The sequence below is a fragment of the Perissodus microlepis genome, chromosome 5, assembly GCF_051167445.1.
Source record: "Perissodus microlepis isolate ML-2025 ecotype Zambia chromosome 5, ASM5116744v1, whole genome shotgun sequence".
NCBI classification, from domain to species: Eukaryota; Metazoa; Chordata; class Actinopteri; order Cichliformes; family Cichlidae; genus Perissodus; species Perissodus microlepis.
In genome coordinates, this window is record NC_140465.1 from 29,962,764 (window position 1) to 29,983,449 (window position 20,686).

Genomic DNA, 20,686 nt, shown 5'->3' on the forward strand with positions numbered 1-20,686 from the left:
AACAAACTAAAAAGTGATGTTGAACTAAAGTCATGGCCAAATGTTTTTGGCAGCAGCAAAAATTTTGGTTTTCATAGACTATATTTCTTTTTAAAAAATGTTTTCATTTCTTTGTTATATTAAAGAACAGCCATAAGCATTTCATAAGTTTCACTGCCAAAACGTTAAGGCTATTTTGTTTTAGATAAATAGCATTATTATAATATGTTTAGTTATTTTTTTTATCTACAATAAAATGGATCCGACTTTAACTGTATTATCAACACAAATTCTTTTGGGGTTTGTTCAAGCTCAGTACATATCTCTCTAAACACACTAATCTATATAAATTACTCAGAAAAATCATAGATATTAGCTGCTACAATTTAGTTTGAGCTCTTAATTGAAACTGTGTGCTTTCACAATATTATGTGAGCAAATCCCTGTGACTGTGGATTTGAAGTATTCTGCTAATTCATTGCTGCACTTGTTCTCCTACTTTGCCATGTACCACTGTCATGAGCTGAATAAAGAAAATAACCTGAACGGGCAAATTATCTGACTCAGCTCCCATAGCAGCAGCCCTGGCAGCCCAGGAGCCACATGCTTGGAGCTTCACCAGAACAGCTTTCCCTTAAGAGAGCCAGCAAATAAGACTGAGTACAATGTGGGTAAAAAGCAGATGATGAAAGGTAAATATGAATTCCAGGTGGGATTTTTTGATCTCTGCTTTTGTATCCCTCTTCTCTGGCAAAAAAGTGCCTCGAGCTGGGAATCAGTGGCCTTCAGTGTTTATTTCTGTGTAGTGTCTGAGATGAGAAGCTTCTCATCTCCCATATACTGACCCAGGATGTGACCCACCCTGAAGGGATGGTTGTAAGAGCTGTGGTTGGATACATGGACACGAAAAGCAGTCACTTGTTTTGTTTAAAAAAAGAAAGCTTTCCAAATCACATACTTTTTATTTTTACCTTCACTCTGCCCTTTTAAACTATGTAATACTGCATGGAGGATGTATACATTTGGGACTCACTACTTCATCGTAATGTTGAACTTTTGATGCACTTAGTTGCTTAGTTGTAAATGGCACAGAGGATTGTGGACAGGACAGGCAAAAAGTATGCTGGTGGAAGTAGTAAGACAACCTGGTATTTTTGTCAAACAGCAATTGACATAAATATTTTTTTCTGCCATACTAAATTTTAATATGTGTATTAGTTACACCTAATGTTTTTTCACCTTGTATTTTACTGCTACATTCTAGCAGAGGTTTTCTCTGCTGGCAATGAATATGTTATATAAAATTACTAAAGACATCAAAGCAAAGAGCAGTACAATGAGGACATAGTAAGTTCTAATACGTATCTTACGTGGAGCTGATGCAGCCACCGGATGCTTTATTCTTCAATTTCAAAGGACCTATTTTATGAAACGCACATAGTTTCTGAAATGGAAACTTCCTAATGGTCATCCGGGGTCTACTTAATGGTCTCTTATTGCTTACTACTTTCGTATTTATGAATGTACGATTCTTTCCGAGTGCAGACTTTAGGAAATAAACAGGAGACAGAAAGACCAGTCAGTTCTGGGCAGTAGAAGCTCATCTCTGGCTGAAGACTGCCCTTCTCTGCAGAGACGTTGATTACTATGGAGCATGTCCCAATAGATGTCATTAATCAAGTTAATGAAACACAATGTCAATAAGAACCCTAACAAGATTTCCCTTGCAAACCAATGGCCTGTCTGACATCAACATAAGAAACCCTGCTAATGGAGTAACTGCTACCCCCATGTGATGAGGATTACAAGTGTTAGCCACAGAGTTGGGCTGAATAAGCCCATGTGGAGAATGTAAAATGAAGAAGAAGAAAAGGGGAGCACAAACAACTCTGCATTGCTCCTGGGTGGTTTATTTGTAGATCCAGGGAACAGACAATTTTAGAATGGGCTGATTGTTATGCCTAGTGAGCGAAAACAAAGTATGAACTCAACACATGGGGAAAATGCATAATTATGTTTTATTAACTGATTCTTACTGAAATGATCTTTCAGGTTAAAAGCAGTTCGCATTTAAATATTAAGGTTGGTGAGGCTTTATATTTATGTCATAAATAACAAATCCCATGAAAATATTAAAACACCAACTGGGTGTTTGTGCACAACTTTGCAGGTCTGAGTTACAGTATTATTTAAAGATTAATACATGTAGCACTGTGAAAACATCTTGTTCTCCAGGGTTTTCGAAGGTCTTTCAAAGTCCTTTGGATATTGGCAGCAGCTTCACTCATTTTCATCCTTGTCCTTGTGCTGGACCATGAATCATCCAAGCACATGTTATCTAGCCACCATTGTCACACAATACAGTCAGAACTTTTCATCATCAGCTTAACACACGGAAGACCAGAATCATTAAAAATTTGCCATCACATTGCTTAAAGAAATTACAAGGAAGCTTGCCTAAGAGAGTTCAGGTTGTTTTATAGAATAAAGATGCTCATTCCAAATATTGATTTTCATGCTGATAAGAAATGTACAAACTAAGCAAAATATGAAGAGATAAGGGGTGACTCAAGACTTTTGCACAGTACCATATGTGGTGCACTAGTACTTAATTTTGATAATATGTTTGTGCATTAGAGCAAGCCTTAAGATGCATAGGGCTTGTGTTTATCGTAATGCAGTAATGCACCACTCAACGCAATAGTGTAACAACAATGGAGTTTTATGGCATAGGGGAATAAGCTAGATCACGCTTTCTTCTTACTGCTTTATAAATATTTGATGCATTCTTTGAAGAATATCATGAAAGCTGCAAGGTAAAGAAATTGGAAAGTATTGTAGACTGTGTAACAGGATAAGATAGAAGCACGGCTCCACCCAGAGAAACAGACAGACTTGTGAACATCTGCATTCTAAATGACCGCAGTCACCCAGGGAAGAGATCACAGCACACACAGCGATGTCCCTGTTTCTATCTGTATGGCCTTTTAATCTCTAGTTCGCACCCGTGTGTGATGTGTCAGCCAGTTATGTCTTTATTTATTATTTGACATAACGCAAATGACCCCTGAGTGCCTCAGATATGTCCTCTTGCAATTTGTTTGAACAATTACTTGTCATTGCTTAATTAGGCAAAACGAAAGGCTAAATAATCATCACTCTTCTTCTCTAGCAGTTCTCTCTCCATCTTTTCTCCCTCTCTGACAGGGACGTAATGGTTACATATTGCTCTTAATGCAAAGACACTATAAAAGCCAATTTCCTTGGCCAAGTGCTATTTGAACTTCGATCTTAAGTAATACCCTATAGAAATGTTAGCTGACCAAATTATTTCATGTGACATCATTCCCTTTCTGCTTCTTCTGTGGCAGCTTGTACTTTATAATGTCAATGCACATTAATACATATTTAAAACAAAGACAAAAATGGAGAAATACGTGGCGCAGATTCAATCAAAAGTGCAGGGGGAAAAAAGCAATGGATTAGGGTGTGGGGGAGGTTATGGGGGATAGTGGAGTTTATTTTAGCCTGAACTACCCGGGGGATGTGGCACAAATTGGCCACAAAAGAGGCTGTTGTGTGAATTTTTATAGATAAGGTTAGTATATGAATAATTACATGGACACCAAAAACAATAAAATGAGGTTACTGACTTAAAACTATGAGCATCAAATTTGCTTCTAGTTGGTAGTCTGTTTGGTTGTCAGAAAAATACAGAATGACATTTAAGTGACATTCAATAGCTTTAGCATTGCACCCAGCAACAGGAGATAATCAGGTCGGTGTACAAGAAGGATAAACCCCTCCCCCCTCCCCCAAGAATATAAAATGAGTGTGGCAAAATTTTCCTAATAACTATGCACATGAAAAATTCTGGATAAAGCTAGACAAAGGGTGGACATATAACTGATTTTAACTTTCAAAGAGACTTAAATTTGTCTGTCTACTTATTTAAGACCATCATTCCAAACTTATGAGAAGAAGACAGATTTCAATTACGCAACACAAGACAATAACTTAAATTAGACTGCTCAGGCAACTAATCTGGATTACAATTCTGCAGATAATCCAGACAGCTCCTTTTCACAAGAACATATCAATAGCACTTTTGTCAGGGGGATAAGATTTTCTCAGCTTCCACTAAGCACTTTCTAATGGCTTCATATTATCGTCATTAGAATAGGCTTACACAATACATTACAGTAGTGTAACGATTCCATGACAGTTTCTGAAGCAACATGATATCTTGTGTTGCAATCTTAACTTAGTTTAAAGTGACAAAAAATACATACATATACATAGATGGTAAATACACAATAATCAACCATGTTTGATATGTTGGTCACTGCTGTGCAATCATGCCGTGTTTCAATTTTTGAAGGCTCATATTTAAATAAAAAAATGTAAAAAGATTTTAAAACTTCAAATGTTACCAAAGTTGCTCAATTTAGTTCTTACTGTGCAAGAAAAATGCACTAACATTGCAAATATTGATAAGACATTGCTTTAATGTTCCATCACATCCAAAAGGTGCTCTATTGGGTTGAGATCTAGAGACTTTGAAAGCCATTGAGTACAATGAACTCATTGTCATGTTCAAGAAACCAGTTTGAGATGATGTGAGCTTTGTGACATGGCATGTTACCTTCCTGGAAACATCCATCAAAAGATGGGTACATTGTGGTGTTAAAGGAACATGGTCATCAACAATATACAGGTTAGCCATCACATTTGAACAATGCTCAGTTACAGGCACACAGGAGCCAAGAACATATTCCCCACAACCTGTGTTAAAAAGCAATTGAACAGATGTGCCTAATTAAGAAGTATAGAAAACATTTCCATCTATTTTTGGCGTTCACAAAAACCAGTAATGTTGTCCAATAGTTTTATTAAAAGATGCCTACAAAGACAGTTTCCTTACTTTCCCTGGTGCTCTTTACCCTGGTCAACGCATGAACCAAATTAAGCAAAAAATCATCAAAAAAATGATCATCAAAAAATTGTAACATAAAAATGATTTCAAGTAATTAAAATCTTGAATCTTATTTACCTACAATATAATCGTTTTAGCTTTAATCAGGGTGGAATTATTTTTTTACACAGCTATATTTATTTGCTGATGTAGTGGTTTGCATTAGCATTTAACTGAACAGTGTTAAACCCAGAGAGGATTTCTAAAATGTACTAAGTGCTCAGTCCATTTAGAAAAACAAGAGGTGAGTATTGGCAACAACATTGATAAAAACATTACTAAATGTAAAAATAATGAACATATTTGAATTCCCACTTTGATCAAAAACTGCCATTAAGAAGCTCATTAAGATAGTGATGTTGTATGCAGTTGCACTGATTGGATCCTATGGATGTTACTATGGAGATTTTTTTTCCTTAGGTTAGGTTACAGAGGTCACTCAGAGTTCACTTAATAGAGGAGCTTCACTTGAAGGAATGTAATGACTCAGCATCTCTCTAGACACACTAAGGGCACAGAGCTCCTCTTTTCAAAGATTAGGTAAAAATCATGTCCGACATTAATATTCCGTCTGTCTCTTATAAGACCTGTGACATTTGTAGTGTCTTATTCAGAGAGTAAAGTATGAAGAGTAATGTACAAAAAAACAACAGGTCCTTCAACTAAATCATTTGTTGCTACATTACCGCCTGAAACGACCCATGTAAGCATTCCTGAAACAAATGCTTTTAAAGGTCAGACAAAGGTCACATTAGGTGGAATGAAAGTGGCATGGACACATTTTACTGAGAGACTGGACTCCAGTTTATTTACTTGAACCTTTTCTTTTACTGACTCGTTCTAACTCGTGGTTTGGTTATGTTTCAGCAACAACTGAGAAAAAAACAACTGAGTTAAAATTAGGAAAAGAACTTGCATTTCACAAAACTGTTTACTGTGCAGACACTAGTTCAAAGCTGTTGAGCCACCAGAGGTCATTTTCCTTAAAGCATAAATATTGGATATCATAAATAATGTAAACAAATACATAATTTTGTATAATGAACCCTGTTACTTTATTTCAATTCATGTGTGCATTGCTGCACTCCTTAACCAACATCTCCTCAGTGGTATTGCAGTGTGACCAAACCTGGTACCACAAGTTTTCTCTGGCACTCACTCAAACATATACAGTCAACCAAACACAGAGTTAGATTACACTAATGCCTAATACACGCATGCATTGTCTGTACAACAAAGAGCTTTGGACATTTTCCAGTGAACTCATGGAAGAATGAGTATGCAGTGTTTCTGTACAAATACAAGAGCTTACAGAGTAATTTCATGATTTCACACAAAACCATGTGAAAACATTTGTGTAATAAATGCATTACATTGCCTTTTATATGCCAGGCAACCAACCCAACATTGTACCAGACAAAACACAGACAAATCCTGAGAATTATTGTACTGACTCCAAACTTGATTGTTTGTCCTATTCGCACATGTTTACAGGAAATACAACTTTTTATTTCCTGTAGTTTCGCCTTATCTAAGCTGCACTATTTCTGTGAGAGCAATGGTTATTGTTAATTAATTTATATGTGGTTCCTATAAGGAAAGATGTATTTTATGATTTTATCAGCCTAAGGTTAATTCATTTCATTTTTACTTTCTCTCCATTTTATATATGTTGTTTTTATATAGTTGCTGGTTGGCACACTTGGCATCTAGATTACTGGGCGCATGCAGCCAGTGGCACAGTAGAGCAGTGTCTTTAGATTAGTTTGACTTGAGAGTTATTGATCCCTTTGGGGAAATGAGCTCATCACAGCAGCAATAAAATTTAGCTTAGGGAGAGACGAGAATAATATAATTACAAAAATCTAAAATAAACAGAAGGCGGTCAAGGTGCAGCTCAGCACAGTTTGCGGGAAGGAAGTCAATTAATGGATGTTGTGTTTTTGCCAGTTGCGTCTATTTATCGACGCTGACATCTTAACATCTCATTTAACAACAGCATAGCAGAAGAGGCTTTCATGACCTCAGAAATGACAAAATCATTTTATATGTCTTTATAGTATCTGTGTTTGATCAGACTTTGCTTCACAACTCTGTAAACTTTCTTTACACAGCACGGAGCCTTGTATGACAAAGAAACACAGATACATCTGCCAGTACAGTTTCCTTCAGAACTATTGTTCTTTCAGGTTTCTTCCTAACGAGCCGGTGGAAGACGTTGTTTAGTCAGCTTCTCATCTAGCTTAAATCTTCATCCTGATAAACATCCTCACACAAAAACAGAAGCTTTAGATGAAAACCGTGAACCTGTTCTGTTTATGTTACAGTATTGTGTGTTCTTTGGTGTAAATCAGTGAGCTGTTTTTTGTGGGAAGAAAAGGCTTGGTGGTTGAATCGTATGTAGACAGAGTGTGATTGTTGAAACATGTGTCACCGTTAGGTCTTGTTAGTTAAGAGTGTTATGAGGTCATCAGCAATGATGCATTGTGTTACAAGACAAAGCAGTTTTCCAGATAAAGCGAGTGCAAGTGGTATTTTAATTACGACACACTCCCCTCTTGCTGTAGTTCTTCCTGTCAGGCAATATAGTATAGACTGTATATTAAAGATGGAATCTATCATCCTGTCCTGATTTCCTCCCATTGATGTGTAAGCCCTGGTTATGAAGTGTCCACATGCTCATACTCTTGTGAATTATCCATCACAAGTTAGACCTCCATTAAACCTTCATCATTTTATTATCTTTTTTCCCTCTGCACAGGGCTATAATTTAGAAAACAGACATTGTTTTTCATTAAATAAGATTTGAAACTGGAGACTGACAAGTGCGATTTCTATACAATCAGACTTTTTTTTTTTGAGCCAGAGGAGTAAATGAAGAAATCCTGCTTTAAGGCAGTGAGCTTTTAAATCCATAGAACTGTCCCATGGTGCTTTGGATGAACCTGTAATTGTCCACCGACACTGATTCTGGAAGAATGGCTTTGCTGATACAATTCAGCAAGGAGGCAAACTAGCTTTTCTGCTAACCTAGAAATGCATGAGGTAACTAGCTAATACATGAAGGAGTTAACAGGACCAAACTGTTTACAATGTAAAATATTAATGTTAAAAATGGCTGCTTTTATTGCTAGATGTGGTTCATGATATAATAAAGTTACATATATAAAATCTTTACAAATAGAAAGCACGTATAGGTCAGATAAGAGTCTGAGCCTTTTTCTGAAGTTGGAGGCTGTGCCTGAGGATGCATTCTAGCAGGGTGAACTGATGTTAAACAAGATAATATTGTTGCTGTAGTCTTTTTCTGGCTCCCCTGAGAGCTAATTACTGCTCTGGCTAACTTGCATAGTTGCAACATTCTTTCTAAATTGACAATAGTGTTGAAACATTGTGATGGCTGTGCAACTACGGGATGCACAGCAAACTAGATGATGTCAAAGTTTTTTTTTATTTACCATATCATTAGAACCGAGTTCTGTAATGCACTTCACTGTAAAGGTGAAAAGATGTAAGACAGATGCACCTTTGCTCTCTGGAGATTGGGATGACCTTTAAGAGTCATTAATTGAAATATGCTTGGAACTGATTGATTCCATCTTTCATCCACACCAAATATATAGCTATACTTTCTCTATTTTCTTTTTAGCCACTCAGATTTAAATAATGATTGTGCTGCATAATTCATATAAAACCAAACCTAACATTTTAGTTTGCCATTGGGTGTAAATAATCATTTGTGTGACCTATATTTATATTTAATAATTAAAGACAGTGAAAAGTAATATTGCTGATGCATGTTCAGCTGCTAAGTGAGCTCTTGGTCCCTTTAAGCAGCGAAAACAATATTTTGTCCTGTTTCTGTCAAAATGGTGTTGTTTTACACTGTTTACTGTGATCTTAAAACTCTAACAAGTTCTTGAAACTGTATTCTTCATCTGCTGGGGGATTAAACAACATTTCATCTCTGCACAAGGACCTTGAAAGGTCAATTTTGAATAAATGAGAAAAGCACCCTTGTGCTAGCGAGTCAGGGGTACCATTGTCACAAGGGGGAGGGGGATGAATAGAGGCTTTGGTACCTCATGTGATAGGAAAACATTGGCATGAACCAACCACTGACTGTTAGGCACAAGCAATCTCCATACACAGCATGCTGAAATAACTTTGATGGTGGAAACTGAATTTGATTTAGCGTAAAGAAATAAGTGATGCTGTATTTTGAGCAGGATTTCCATAAGGTAATAGGCAGCACAGTGAGACACAAATAGGATTCCGATTGTCCCATTAGCCCTGATGAAATCAGGAAAATGTCTGGGCAAGGCGAAACATCTAGAACTGATTGAAGGGAACATCCGAGGAATTATAGTTATTTCTGACCAGAAGCATTAGATTTTGTGACAACAGCTGAAAAAAGGTATTGCATTAATATATTCTAGGTATGGGTTTTCCCCAAATCATGTGGTTTGAAACCATCATCTTTGGGGTTATAAACACATCATGGGATTAAGATGGTAACACATTAATATGGCTGGCATTTTTGCCCTACCGAGCATTTAGAAATTTGGAATATTTTGCCTATACTTGTCACCCAGAGAGAACTAAAGTAACCTAGACTTAAAAAAGAGACTTTTCACAGCTTTCTCAAAATGCAAAATTGCCCATAAATCACCAGGACAAACTGCAGGAGCTTGAGGTAATTCTATAAAAGCAAGTGTGCGAGGAGGCAGCCATTTCATTGAAGTAGAAAAAAACCGACACCCTTTGTTGGCATCTAAAAGTTTAACACAATTTTGCTCTTTTTCTTCAACAGGCTTCAAACTCACTTAAGAGGCACAGAGGCTTTGAACTTTCTCAGCAAAATTGAAATAGTGGAAGACATTGGCTACGAAGTGTTATTGAAGACATTACACTGGAGCCTCATTGAAGTTATGGTGTCTCTGTGAGAGTGTTCCTATTTTAATTCAGAATGAGAAATAAAGCAAGAGTGATTTAGCCTGGCAGTAATCGCAGGATAAATTTTTGACATAATGTCACTTCGTCTCAGGGCGTGTCATTTCCATTAGATATGACAAGGCAGTTAGTTGAGAGGGGGAGGGGGAGAGGAAGAAGAAGGGAGTGACGTGTGGGTGAGAGAAAGTAGGAGCGGATTTGAAGGGTGGAAAAAGAGAAGTGTTTGCAGAATGAGAGAGAAGCATTTGTTTGATCAGCTAGGAGTGAGGGAACTGCTGCAACTCTACAAATTCATTATGCATTTGTTCTATTGTCAGCCTGATGAGGAAGTGATCAAAATAAAGCTGTTTAGTCCTTACTGGGTTTTTTTTTTTGGTAAACAAACAAACGCTATACTGTGATTATAAGGCGCAGTGCAGCATTTCCCTCCAGGTTTCTGTTTGGTAAAATACCACAGTCTTGATTTCTTGGAAAATACAGGTTAATCTGTTGCAGAGGAGCAAGGATTGATATTACCTCATTTGTCAGGAAAACATTTATGAGTTTTAATCTCGTACTTCCATTTTTCTTGTTGTATTGATCCATTTTGTGCCATCTGCAAGCTTTGTGAATAAATTGAGCTACCATGCAAACAGAGAATGTGGTGTCCCAACATCAGCAGGGTGATCAATGGCAGAGACAACCCGGGTCAACAGTTCTGATGCCTGTGTTTACTGAGGCAAAGTATTGAAAAAGAGACGGGCTGGTGGAGTAGAGAGTGCAAACTAGAATCAATACAACAGCTATCATCATTTGCAGGGTTTATTAATGGCTTTGCCCCTAGCTGGGAAAGAGAATAACACTGACTTGCATTTGGGCAACCAGCACATCAGTGTTTATGCAGCTGGCTTCCTATCAATCATCACAGTGTAAGTTGCTCTCAGCAATGGTCTGGTTACCTCCACTCACCTCATCAAAACGCCCCCCTCAATCATGTAATGAATGGCATCAATTATGAGACCAAGCTGCCAAGATATACAAATGATTCAGAATGGGTCAAAGTCTAAAGGCAGGCAAAAGTGATTGTGCATGGCGTAGTTTAATTTACTTTCTTTCACTCGCCTACTGGCTGCAGCTCAATGCAGTTTTCTTTCTTGCATTTTAAAAGGTATGTCTTCCTGTTTTGTGACTGACAAATGCATCAGTCACACTGGATACAGCCATAAGGCAACGAGTGTTTCCACCAATAGGTGTATCCTATCTTGGTGGTAGTCAGGAAATTTCCCCTCAGTAAAAAGCATACCTGCTCAGTCTACCAAACATGTCATCTACGACATCAGACAGCAAAGAAAAACACATGGTGCTTTTCATGGCAGATGAATTGTTTGTACAGGATGTGGCAGCTCTAAAGAATAGGGAGTATATTCAGTCAAATATGCCGGTGTAAAGAAAATGAACAAATCCATTTTTCCTGCTGTCAAATAAAACTACTCAGCGCTGGTAATGGACGAATAAAAAAAAAGACAAAAGGTGTGTTATTTTAGAGTTCAGAGACAAAAAATATTAGAGGGATTTCTTATTAATATAGAAGAAGAGATGTGATTAAAAATGTATTTAAACAGTGTAGTTAAATCTATATGACACTGAGTAAAAGCAATGGCATAAACCCATATTAGAATAATGTATGAATTTCAAAAGACAAGAAAAATGGAAAGAATGTAGAAAGTTATCAGCTCTTCTGTCTCTGCACAGATTAGAGCGTGGCACTTGCCTTAAGGTACGTTACTATGCCCGTAGGATTAGCCCACTTTAATAGAGCTCCCACTGCACTGACCCAGAGACTTGAAATCGTAGCCCTGCTTGACAAAGTCTCCTCCACAGGCCGGCTAACCACATCTAAGATTACCATATTTGAACCGAAAGCTCTGAAGTGTACTGACATGAATAGCAGAGCAGAGATCTAGGAGTGATCCTCCTGCTTCTTTCTTTTACAGTCATCTTCTTGCTGCAGTGCAAGGCATTCGCTTGTCTGAGATTCCAGTAAATCTGCTGTACCTGCAACAGAAAAATGATGCAAGAATATATTTAGCAGCTTAAAAGAAGTCTTTAAAAGTGTATTCATTTAGTGCACTAACACTGTCACTCCAATCATTTGACAAAGCACACAAGGCAAAGACTTTAATTAAAAATGGAAGATAACATGATAAAGTAAAACTGTGGCTCTTTGATTCACAAATCTTTCATAGCATAAGAACCTGCTTTCATTCACATTATTTGGCATAATTGGAGTCATATGTTATTCATTTTATGTTTGGCCTGTATTTTTCCATCAAGTGTCCTTTTATTGTACGACTGTGAGATGAACAATGTGTGCACTCGTCTGTGAATTCTCCACAGAATTCTTGACAAGGCTTGAAAGATAGAGCAGACGTGAAATAGTCAGATCTCCATGTGGAAGTGGAATCGTCTCTGCATGCGAAGACGAAATCTGTTGTTGTTGTTGTTGTTGTTTATAAAGGGCAATTCCCACTTCTTTTTCAGTTGCTATCAGGTTAGTTTGTGTGGAGAACATGCAAAACAATTTGTAAATGGATAAATGAATGGAATGGTAAAGTGTACTAAAAGAATTACATTTTTAAGGAGGATGGCATTGTGCATGTTATGTCCAAAGAGCAATGCTGGCTTCATAAATTAGTCAGTTTAACCAATATTTAGGAAGACATTGCACATATTTAATTCCCAGTTTTTAACAAAGCCTCTGAAAATCTGTTTTGCTCGTTAGTTAATCCAAGTTATCTTTGAATACAATGCTCATCCACTAATCCCCTTCAGTCATAATATTTATATTTGCAACTTTATGCATACTAAACACAAATGAAAATAAACTGGGCTGCCCAAGTGGTTGATATGCCATGACTTTAGGAAAACATTAAAAAAAAAAATCTTCCAGTAGGGAACCCCGAGGCCCCCGGCAAATTAAGGTCTCATCATTATCTAATTTTATTCACATTGTTTATAGCATAAGAAATTTGTGCAATTTTGTCTGTAAGGAATGAATGAGATGTCTCTTGCTGAGGGCAGTTGCTGATGTGAAGTGCAAAATAAATAAATTAATTAATCAAGTGAGGTACAGCAGTAGCCTCAAGGTTAACGGATCTGGCTAGCAGAAAGTTTCCCAGTTCGAAGACCTACTTGAGCTAGAAGAGGCTTTGGGGGCTTGATTGACTTTTTAACTACTGTCAGCATGTGCCTGAGCAAGGCACTGAAGTCAGGTTCTTTAGCCCTGTAGGTAAGGCAAGTATAACATTATAGTAAAATGAATATAAAGCTGCTGGCATGCTATAAAGCCATTCCAGCGCTTGTGTAGTTGATTCAGCAAAGATGCACTGTGGAGGTATTGGACATCTCCCATGTGCAAATGTGTGAAGGTCTGCACATCTGAAGTCAACTGAGTTTATTTATGCCGGCCAAAATCATGAATCAGCCTTTGAACGACTTTGAAATCTGTACAACATCTTTGGCATCATTAGGCCCTGGATTCAGATAAAAGAATTCCCAAGGAAAACCCTACAGTGCAGAAAAAAAGAGAAGAGCAGCATTTTAGACAAGCAATAATGCTGTAAATACAGACTACAGAGACATGCTCATTCAATTACAATTTGTAGGAAAACAAATTTATACAATAAAATGCACATTCACACAGAAATTTGCTTGTGAAACTATGAAGGTGTGTTTGGATCACAGCACGTGGGGCCATTGCAGATGGTAAAGTGACTTTATACTCACATAGTACACAACAGAGCCACCACGGCATGAGCTCTACAAGACCTCTGAAGATGGATACTTATGTTTTTCACACATTAACAGCAGATCTTTTTATACCCCAACACCTTGTCATCCCTGGCATCCAACACAGGCGAGAGATGACTGTCCACTTAATGTCTGATGTATCAAAGACATTGATGTGTCATTCTTATGAGATAATTATTGCTTATTGAATACCACCTGCGAGTAGTCCTAAGGTTTTTTTTGCCTCATCAGTGCATATTTGAAACAATATATTTATTTTTATGAATGCATTTGTCTTAAATGTGAACCTGTACATGTTCTTATGGTGAATATATTCATGAAAAGTACACACACATACACACACACACACACACGTGCGTGCGCACAAAGTATTGTTAAATGTTGAGGGACCATGTTTTCAGACACACTGCAAAGTGTTGTTATGCTTTCAAAAAAGAAAAAACCCTCTTGTGACCATGCAAAAGAATAAAATATGCAAAACATATTTTGTAGTTAATTAATAATAAAAAGGATGTCAGCACAAAACTAGTACAAACACTTTTCAGATGATTAATTATAATGAACTGAAGGTCAGGCTTTATAAAGGATAAAGACTGCTGCGTTCATTTGCGTATAACACAATTTATATTAAACATATTTATTGACATTTTGTCAGAAGAAAACATTTCTGAATTGTGCAGAATCAGGAATGCAGAGAAAAGGTTGCAGCATGAGATTTCAGTGAAAAGTATATCACTGTCACTTTGAATTCTTTTCATCTTACTACTTTGATGCAAAATTGGTTTGGTGCAGCTGAGCACTTAACAACATCACAGTGTGTGTGAAATATTTTTCCTTTCTGCACACAAAACACTGAATCCTAAAATCCTGTTTTGGGGATTTATTTGTTTGTTTATTTATTTATTTATTTCTGTTCGAGCGACAACACAGACTTCTTTGTTTTAATGTTCTCTCTTAAGATCTGTGTGTACAGCAGCTGTTTATCAAAAACAATTGAAAAGTAAAAGGACTTTGAGGCTGTCCTTTAATCATGAATAACTAAGAAATGCTCTGTAATTGTTTGTTGGAGGACAAGCTAACACTTAACGAGGACATTCAAGGAATGTAAACAAGTTCTGTCTTTGTTTATTTTAGTAGAATATCATACTCTGCCATGCTGACTCATCCACATGAAACACACAGATAAGCACAGTGAGTTGTACATTATTAAGCCAAGTTGCTTGCACACAGAGAAAATAGTACCACCATCTCTCTTTCAGTAAGATTACTGATGGGTTTTATGCCGTCATAATTATTGTGCAAAGGTGACCAGCTGTGTCTATTTTGTTAAATTTGGAAACAAATGAGCAGGTCAGCTGCTGATCCACTCCAAGTTTCATATTATTTCAGCTCAAGAGAACCAGGGTAAAAGTATCTCCATGTGCTGCAAATACTCTTTTTTTTAATTGCTGATCTAAAACAAACAAACAAAAAAACAATAACAACAACAAAAAGCAGCAATAGAAAGGAAGGTGGAGTGAACTCTGCTTGGGATGTGTCCACTTAATGTCTGATGTCTAGTTTGGGATGTGGGTGCAATGATGTCCAACACTGTCCATTAGGGTTGAGATTCACTGCTGAGCCTCATCCACTGTTTCAAGTTCATACGTTGGACCTCTTTCCTTTAAAAAGCTTCAAAGTTGAGTACAAAACCAGTGAATGACAAAGCTACTGATTAGGATTCATTATCTGAATACAATGCAGAGAAAAAAATACTAGCCATAGATCTCCACATATCTTATTATATGTCAGTACAAGTGTCAAGTTTTAGATTGACTGACTGACCCTTTAGATCATCCTACAATCCCTAAGACAACATTGCAAGCATGGCTACAAATCAAAATAGTCTGGCTGTCTGAGTGTAATCACTGGCGACCTGAATAGCGTCCCTCACAGAGCTGGTAATCCAGGATAACCCAGAAAATTCTCAGAGACTGTCTACGTTAAACTCTTAATGTAAAAGGTCCCCTTTTGTTGCTGGCACAATCACTTTAAAGCGCTCTTCTCGTTGGGGTAAAGGAGTTGCCAACATGCGTTTGTGGGTATTCTGTGGTAAAATTGACATCTACTGTTCTGCTCAGTTCCTTGCTGGCACATTTAACAGCTTTCCCTAGTATCCACACATTGTTACTGTAAATCCTAAAACATTTCAATAGACGAGGATAAAGAAGGATCAGGTTTTCACAGAACGTCCTGATCAGCATCTAGAGGATTTCACTAGAGAAGATCTTCCAACAATTGAGTTGTTTTTGCTACAATGGAATAATTTTAAGGAGTGCAAAGAAGGGTCAGATTATTTTGGGCAATAAAAAAAAAAATGAAACAGTTAACTGCAGATTTAAGTCAACCTTCCCAGACAGAATCCCTCCAAGCAGAACATTGCTAGCTTCTAAAAATCACTCTGTGTACTACTCTGTTATTTTAGTTGTATTTTAAAGTTTAATTCCATATTTATCTGATTGATAATTTCTGTCAAACTTTCAAAAGACGTCCTACAGAGATTTAATCACATTTTCAGTTGTAGCTAAGGGTGTATGTTTTCATTCATCAGTCCCACTTGATCATTTGGGGACACCAATTTCCACGATTTCATGAACACTTAACCTGGTACCTTGTAATAACATTGTTGAACAGCTGTGAACTTAACAAGCAAACATATCAAAATAAACATTTATTAAATATGAGTGCAAAATGTTTATAATAGCATCCTTTAATGTGAAAATCCCACAGTCTTTAACAATAATGTAAACCAAAAGACTTGTTTGAGAGAATTTATGTTTATACTTTTTGCCTCCAGGGAGAGAAACTAAGCTTTTTATTGCTTCACATCATAAACCTCTGTCAGAAACTTCCTCAGAGTCCTAACCAAAAATGACAAACAACTCTTTAATAAAAAGTATTCTTAGCAAAATTCATTTCATGAACAACGATTATCCCAAAGGCAGAAGTAGATATATAGCTCTCAGAAGGATGGAAAAATCCTCAACAATAGCTCATCCTCCAGGCTGAAAGCTCTCAATGCTTCCATGATCCAGCAACAATAACAACAAAATCTTGTAAGCAACTCCCACACTGGGCAGTCAGTCTTTTGCAGCTTCAGATTGTTGATATTTATAAACATATTGAAAATGTGCAAGTTTTTTTTACAGCCCACATTTATGTCTTTTCTAAAGGGACTCCACAGCAACATCAAATTAGCAAAACAAAACACTTGCCTATTTTTTTCATATTTTTTGTCAGTTTCCTCAGCAGACAGGACTTTTGTACTACATGAATTCACAAATGATGTTTATATCACCTTCCCACATCAGCGCACCCGCTGAAGCAGCATTCTATAAATCAACTGAAACAGTCTTGGCATTACATCATAAAAAACTTCTCATGGGGTGATAAAAAGCAGGCAAATCAATCAGTCAATTAGAAGATGAAAACATTTGATCCCATTGTTTTATTCTGTCAGTGTTTAATTAATAAGGAGGTGATCATGGCAAATAAACAGAGGTTATTCATCTCCTCCAGCAGTTTTGGAGCTAGTTTGAAGAGCAAAAAGCTGATGGGAGTTGGGATTGAAGAGTTTTTGAAAAGAGGGACCGGTCTTATTATTAGGCCATTTCGAAAACACTTTGCTCCACAAATCAGTCTTGAGGTTGCACTTATTTTTCACTGCTTTGCAGATTTTATATGACAGTGTTCCTCCAGGTCTGCATTCATTATATGTGACAGAATAGTTGATAAAATTTCTACCACCCAGTATAATGAATTGCAAAATGTGTTTGTTTGTTGTCCACATATTCCCCCAAATCTCTGCATTTGTGGTGCTGCAGCCCTGTTATCTTTCAGGCCTGGCAGCTTAAGGGCTTGGATTTTCCTCCTCGAAAGCCCCTATGCTCCCAGGCAACAGGTTCCTCTAATGATGGGAAATTATGCTTGTGGCACGTCAATTATGTTGCAAAAATACTCTGGAGCAGCTGTGTATCATTTCTGGCGGCTTAGCATTTCTCTCATAAGAGGCTTCCCATAGTATTGGAGCTTCCTTCACACTCACAATACCTCTTACAATAGCACCAATAAAATATTAAGCATAAAAGTATACAAATAGTTTCTGAATTCGCTCTCAGTGAAACATCAAATTGCTCTTTTCTCCTGTGAAGTAATTCACAATTTTACAAGACAAACCAGCGTAGCCAGATTTGTGAGTGAGTCATGTGTCATCCAATACAGCTGATTTATAAAGTAGCACTGGGCTGTGAAGACCTGTTAACTAATCATTGTCAGTCAGATGACCTCCTCTCCATAGAAACATAGAGAAAGAGCAGTTAAGTGAAAATTCTAAAGCAGTAGGAGCCTCCTCCATATGGTGCCTGTATCCCCCCTCACCCCATTTAATTAGCACCTTTTGAAGGTAAGCAGGAGTTCTTTTTGCACAGTGCAGGTCAAAGGTGTGAAAAACAAAATCTCTGTAAGAGGCCCAGGCTATCCAGACAGAAACGAGAGGAATATTCCAGTTGTCTGTTTCAGTTTGAATGAAAGAAAAAAAGTGAGTGCATTTTTTTAACCACAAAAAATAGAATATGTTCATTAATCTTTTGGCTTTCTGTGGAGCCTTGAGGTAACTGTTGTGATTTGGCACTACATATTGAAATTGAACTCTCTGCAGTGTGGCCTTACAAATCTGATATTCAAAAGTATTCATTTGAAAACTTGTTTTCTCTTCACCTCATGCTAATGCTCTGCTGTGTCGTCCCACTAGTCACTAACTAGGACAGGCAAAATTATATCCATAAATCAGAATGATTTTGCTTAAAATAGATGCCTGCTAAAACTCGGGCCAATTAACATCACGTTCTTGGTGGTGACACCTAATATGCTAAAATCATATAATTCTACATACAGTTCTTTTCTCTAATTTTGAGTCTCTCTAAAAGTCCTGGAGATTTTATATACAGTAATTGGAATGAATTAGTTTTGTTTGTTAAACCTATCCATATCTCTGATACAGACTTTGTTGATCTGAGTAAATCTGAGTAAAATCTGTGGTGTGATTTTACACAAAATACATCAATATGCATTCTCAAAAATACGTCATTTATTAACATTTGAAAGAGTAGTGTATTAAAATAGCCTTTTAATGTCTTCTAATCTTCCCCAGTAGGTCAAATATCCAAATGAAAGAACATTAAGCAAAGCAGATTTAGTGGAGAGGAAATGCGACATGTTAAACTAATTACTCAAAATGACCAATTGTAAATAATCACATTGCTGTTCAGTTTTAGATTGTCAGCCTTTTGTTGCTAGTGATAAATTTGGATTTGCACTGGGAGGCCCTTTTGTCATTTTTCAGGGGTCATTGTAGCCAAAGCATGCTTGAAAACTCAGTCAATTTGGTGGCAGTGAACTATGACACTATTACAAAGTCAATTAGGTAGGCTACATTCTAAAGGCCTCCTTTTCATATGGCACGGTGTGGATTCAGCCCAGCCTAAGGCGTTCCTGGACTGTACTCAAAGGAAAGAGGTCAGACAGAAGTCAATTGTTTTGATTAAAACCACTGCCCTTACTTTTGAAGAGAAGTGAAAAATAAAATACAGGCTATTATGCAGCCTTGTCATTTCTTCTTTTTTCTTTTTCTTGCAATTGAAAGAGGGATCTTAGTGAAAAGCCTGTGTCAATCCATCTGTTGATGGGATATCTGTGATGATATATCAGAGGTGAAGACTCACTGGCCTGAATTGCAGAGCTCTATAATTATTATTTTTTTTTTTAACTTAAATGTAATATGGCAGACACCACCTCCATCCAGTGTTGCTCAAACATTGAAGGATGATTCATTGTGGCACTGTGTTCTAATGTTGAAAAGCATTATGGTGAATAGCTTGATGGAGGCGATACCAACTAAAGGTCAACTTTTCAAATAGACAGGTTTAGACTTGACTTTTAAACTTTAGCTCATTTTGGCTCACCACTAACTTAATCAGTAATCTCTGTAGAATCGCTTCTTCTATAATTTGTCTGCCAGTACTGCTGAAAACACAATAGGAACACTTTTTTAAATCTTTTCTTTGTTTTTTGTTTGTGAGAATGGCAGAGGTGAAAGAAATTATTATTTTTTCCTCTCTGATGCACTTGTAACTGGACATATTTGCCAAAATGTCTGGATTAAGAAAAAAATTGAAAATCTTTTCAGGATATATTTGATATCTGAAATTAAATATATATGTGCTAAAATAGATTGCTTTAAAATGTGTTGACTAACTGTACTCACTCTGTTTTTCAGGAAGACATTTTTATGTTTTTTGTTTCTGTTTGTTATTTTTTAAATAGGAGAAGCCATTGATGAGTGATAAAATGCAAAACTGAAAGCATCAGCTATTCTGTTAGCCCTCAACAATTTTCACACTTACTTGTCAAAAGGCCTGATGCTGGCTGTCACCCATCCTTTGTGCTTCAGCAAATTACTTATTTCAGGAAATGTTTTTTTTCTGTCTGTCTACAGCTGCAATTCACTAAAACTGAGAATTTTTAAAGAAACCAGTGAAATATGTAAAAGCAGCAATTAGTTTTAAAAAAGGCACCAAATTAAAAGTTTGATACTTAAAACGTGTATTTACTTTTCCTGTAAAGATAAGCAGTGTACTAGCTTTAAAGGACACCAATTATGTCTTTTCTCACTTTTAGGCATAATTTTACAATGGTGGATGCTTAAATTAAACATAGCCAAAATGTAAAATAATTAGCATAAATACAGCATATGGACAGGTAATCTCTGTGAGCAGAAAGCTCAGGTTTGGAGATCTCAAGCACCGGGCTCTGACTGTGAGCACAGTCAGCCTCATGCTTTCAATCTTTATGTTTAGGAGGGCAGCCAATCCTAAGAAAGCTGATTTAAAGGGTAGACTTAAATTAAGAGGAGTTAAATGAGCTCGTTTGAGACAGAGCATATGCTAAGGACAA

General features: G+C 36.9%; 1 protein-coding gene across 2 annotated transcripts in view; it reads left to right on the forward strand.

The window, feature by feature from the left end:
- Nucleotides 1-20,686, forward strand: part of LOC146387576 (metabotropic glutamate receptor 4-like) — a 189,203-nt gene that overhangs the window by 108,547 nt on the left and 59,970 nt on the right. The gene's annotated exons all lie outside the window — the stretch shown is intronic.